Raw genomic sequence first — 5,341 nt, forward strand, 5'->3', positions numbered from 1 at the left:
TCTTAAGGTCTTTCCCTGGCTTATTTTTCTATCATTCTGTAGTAGGCTAACACAGAAAACAAACAGAAACTACATCCTTGTCCCCCTTTTCAAGTACTTAGGGACAAGTCTAGGTAAATACCATGACAAAAAACATTAGTTTTGTTTATTAGTAACAACATAGCATCACCAGCTAATGGCAAATACACTGTCCATAGGAACTACCAACAGAAAGTTAACGTCTCACTGTCTCATTAATCACTCACAGGAAGACAAAAGTGGAACTTAAGACATGTGTAGTAGGCCTTCTGTCTCTTTTCCACACTAAAATTAATTTCTTCCAGTCTGTAAAATTATAGCATTCTTTCTTAGCCAGAGAACATATTAAAAAGAAACAAAGAAAGAAAGAAAGAAACAAACACCACCAAAAAAAAAGACAAAAACTAGAAAAATTGTCTATTACCTTAACTTTAAAGAAATAAATATTTGCTGGGAGTAACCTTTATGTTTATGATCTTCCCAGAAGTTTTTACTGGGAAGTCATTAGTACACAATTGCCTAGGATTTCATTACGGTTATGCATTTGCAAGAAATTATTTTGAGAGTGACCACAAATATGCAACAAAGCATATTGACTCCTTGTGGTTTAAATTTTTTATGCAGTAATTACTTTGATGGAGTTTAAGAATAGAGCTAGCTAGCTTGAAGTAGAAGGCCAAACATCTGAAAAAGAATAAAATCAAACAGATTTGCTTTGATTTTTTTTTCAGGAGTATCAGACATCAAGTAACAGTAACAAAACATGTTCACTAATTAAGACAGCAGTTAACTACTTCAATTCACTGTGTGATTAAAACTGCATGTTACTCATTACTGTAACATCTCAATGTTAATGTGATTCTTGAACTAAATTTGACTAACAAATTTTACTTTTTGATAAAGATATTTGCATAGTTACAATAGTTTTTAATGACAATTTGTGAATGCATCAAAGTGAAATACAATCTGTGACATATGACAATCAATTACAAATTTGCCTTATACAAACCAAATGAACATAAACATGTTCAATTTACTTTAGTTGCAAAATTACTATTATCAGTTTATTTAAAAATGCATATTTATCAAATCATCCAAACAGGAAGACGAAGCAAAAATCTTCCCAACACATAAGCATGCAAGTTGGTCAATGTTATATGGGAAACCAGCAGGTACTTGTATTTTTGCAACAAGAAACCATTGAATTGAGACTATACTGCACCCCCTTCCTCTGCCTTTAACAAACTACAGAAATCTCTACAGCACAGACCTCAGCTGGCCCCTAATCTATGTAGGTGCATAGTGAAATGTATAACTGAGGATACGTGAATTGTCAACACTCTTAAAAGTAGGCAGACACCTGAATATTCTGCTGAACTAGGGAAGATACCTGTTTGGTTTGCTTATTAGGAAAGGGTTAAGCTGAAAATGAGTTTTAAATGTGTTTTCAGTAGTTTAGCATATGTAATATAACAGCATATTCTGCTTAGAAAGGAAAAAATAAAGGTTGTTTGGGGTTTTCTTTGATTGTTTTTTACAAAATGTGTTCCTCTGTGCTATTTTAGTAAAATATTTGAAAATATAAGAGGTCAAACAGGAATTATTCAACACTCTAGTTTATAATAAAAATGAAAAAAATGCATAGACACATATGTGAAAAATAGCACATGAACAACATTAAGAAAAAATCCCTGAGTGTACACTGACAATAAAGACATTCCCTGAGCCATGGAAGAAGTACAGAGTTGAGGAACACAACTAAGACAAAACCAAAAAAAATCTCATACTAAGACAAAACAACCAGTCTTCAAAATACAGACTTGGATATGCCTTCCAAAGACAACAACTGACTAGGTAACATGGAGTTAAAGAGAGCAGCGCTGTGAATCAAAGTTTTCAAATCTCTGGACCGTGACATTAGCATAAATTAAAGAAAAAATACAAATGTCTACATAGGAAGGAAAGTTTTATTGCTTGAAATAAATTTTAAGGAAACATATATTTTTAAATGGCAAATTCCAGTCTTCTTTATCTCTCAAAATTAAACAGTTGTACTTACACAGCTTTTTGGACCTGTCAGATTTATCATCAGACTGCATCTCTAACTGAACATTAAGAGTTTCTTTCACTTTATTTCATTGTTGTTTCTGCAATACTTTGTTTTGTGTCCTGTAAAGACTAAATCCCCAGACCACCATGAACCTGTCAGATCATAGACCTAGATCTGCTCTGCAGTTTATGAATTTCATTTAGTGCAGTGACACTACTGAGTTTCCAAGATAATTACATGCAAGCATCAGATACAATACCAAGATTTCAGTTAGCTGTTCTCTCCTGCAACTTGCCCTAATTCTTATCCAAGGTTCAGCTACTCCATCAAAAATTATTCAATTTGTCCATTATCTAAGCTATTCTTCTAATATTATTTAGTTAATGAGCCTTAACTGCGGGGGGAAAAAAAAAAGGCATTATGTCTATTCTTTTACTGGACCAGGCAAGACTACTACTGAACAGTACATTAATATGGCATATTGGGTTTTTTTCTTCTTTTATCTTTCTGAATACAAAACTTGTTCAAAGACACCTTTGAAATTGAAATTTGCAATATGCATGAGATTTCTACTCAATTTTTTACACAATATAAATCTAGAAAAATAGCATTTAGGAAAAATGTGTAACTACAATAGGTATAAAAATCAAAAACCTTTGTCAAGAAACAGTCATCTTTCTGAGTCTTTTCAGAACATCTAATGTACAGTGTCTAACAAAAGGAGAGTAGTTGCATTAAAAATGTATGTCTTAGAACTAGCTTCACAAATACAAAGTAAAATTATGGATACTGATCAGATAGCAAAAGACTACAAATTTACTCATAAAGACTCTAACAAGGAATATTAAAGACCTAATTCTGCTGTAAATAATTCCCCAGAATCTCCTATCATCAAACAGTAAGAGCCAGTAAAAGTTAAATCCTATAGCTCTTATTTGCATTTTCCAAAACATTCGTGGAAGGTACTCATGACAAAGTAGGTCTCTAAAATTAAAATTAAAAATGAAAACACATCCTAGACTTTTGCAATCATTCGTATCTCATGGGATCAGGAATATAACAGTGCAAACAGAAAAGGTAAAGAATAAACGTGAGAGAACTCCTGCCTGGTAATAGCTCTGATGCTGGAAAAATTGAAGACTTGCCTTATAAAAAGGCTTTAGAAAACGTTACAAGGATGAGTTTTATACATTTCTACAGAAATATATATCTACAGATCTTGGCTAAGATTTTTAGATTGTTTCTACTGATTTTAAATGTTACATTTATTGAGGACTGGCTACCAGAAGGCTGATACTCAATTGTCTCTGAAGAGTGTGATTTTCAAAAGTCTGTTTTAATGCAGACACCCCAAAATAACTAGTTATTTGGTTAAAACCTCAGCCTTGGAATGCTATGGTCATTATGTTCTAACATTGTGGTCGTTATTTCTCCATTAAGCAAGCAAAAGATCAGATAGGATTCCATACAAATGAACAGATTTTTTTTGCCAAAAAAAAACTTTCATTTTCTGACACGTGGTATGACAACCAAAGGGAATACAAGAGAAGAAAAATTGCAATGTAGAAATGTCACGTCTTTCTGACTATATGTGTAATATATTAAACTGAGATTGGCCAACAGATTTAAGGGTTATCATGAGAAACCAGAAAGATCATTCCCATAAGTATTGCTTCTTTGGGAAACCAGGCTGAAAATAAAACCACATATTTCATTTAGTTATAGTACAATGTGATGGTTACAAATAGAAAAATAATATTAGGTAAAAGGAGACTTAATAATTTGATACTTACATGTATATTTTTTTCTTCAGTTTTTATAATGAACTGAGCAGTTCCATACGAGTATGGTAACCCAGCATGTTTAGGAAGAGTTAGAAAAGGCTTTTTGTTCAAATTGTCTGGCCAAAGCATCATAATTTTCACTGCAGTACAATTTTGTGAAACACAGGGTTGTTGATAAAAAGAGATAGAGGCTACTGTGTCAGGATTATTTGGACAATTTGTATCCAGTGATAAGCTTTGCGATACTAACTAATCTCCATAAACTACAGGAAACTCGTTAGTGTTCTTTTTCACCACCTAAGCAGAAAAACATCACGGAGAGATTAAGTTACGTTTCCACACATTTAGGAATGATTGTCAAAGAGCATAACCTGAATGGAAAGAAATACTGCAAACGTGACTTCAAAGGCTTACTCGGAGCCCAGACACAATACAAGGAAACAAGTGAAATCAAAACAAGTACTACGTATTCGACAGTGGAGCTCTTGACACGGCTGGGAAACCTATGAAAAGAAGTTCACTTGTTGAGTACTAGCTCATAATGAAGAGTTAATTCTTCCATTTCTGCACCACTAAATTGCTTAGGTTTTAAGCAACTCTTAAAACCTAAATGATTGTGTTGTTAAAAAGCAAGGGCTAGCTATATTATCCGAGTAATAACATTATATACTCCACAGAGGAAATTAAATAGAAGACTAAAATAGTTTCTTTGCGTATACTGAAATTTTAGTTTGAAACATATTGAAAAAAGATACTCATATCAGTGAGAAAAAATTAAGACAGCAAAAATCTTCTTTCAACCTTGTAGGAGTTGCAACAGATTAAATACCAAATGAAGTGCATTTAGGCATGTTGCCAGCATGTATCTGAGAAAGAAATCTAGTGCACCCTGCTTAGACATGGTCTTAAATTAAAGGCCATAACATGTCCATGACACACATACACAAGTCTAACACCACACTGAAACAGGGGAAAAAACAGTGCACTCACAGATGACAAAAAAAATTATCAAGCAAAGAAGTGGTGTAATTCAACAACAGGTGTTTTTTTTTGTTTTTTCTGGGTTTTTTTGGGGGGGTGTTGTTTTTTGGTTAGGTTTGGGTTTTTTTTTTGTAGGGTAGGAATTTTCTATCCAAATAAAAAGTCATTGTTGTAATAAAAATAATTCAGGGAGTAAAGATTTAAGCAAATTTCTGCCATACAGAGGCCACACTACTCCTTTAATAAAGATCATGATGACCTAAAATGCTGTACTGTATTAAACGAAAAAAAGAAAAAGGAAAACTGAAAATTAAAGAAACTGGATGGAGCTGAACCTGTGACATGTTGCCTTTGCTTTCTGCTACTCAGCTGCAGCATAAAAGTGATCAGCACAAGCTTCTCCTTGAATGGACTGTGCATTGGGGATAGGTTTTCTCACATCTCCTGAAAAGCATCGGTTCTACTTCTTCATTGAGAGTTTTCAATGTAGTTGTTAAGATGATTTTAC

The sequence above is a fragment of the Phaethon aethereus genome (assembly GCF_964289735.1).
Source record: "Phaethon aethereus genome assembly, chromosome: 2".
Taxonomy (NCBI): Eukaryota; Metazoa; Chordata; class Aves; order Phaethontiformes; family Phaethontidae; genus Phaethon; species Phaethon aethereus.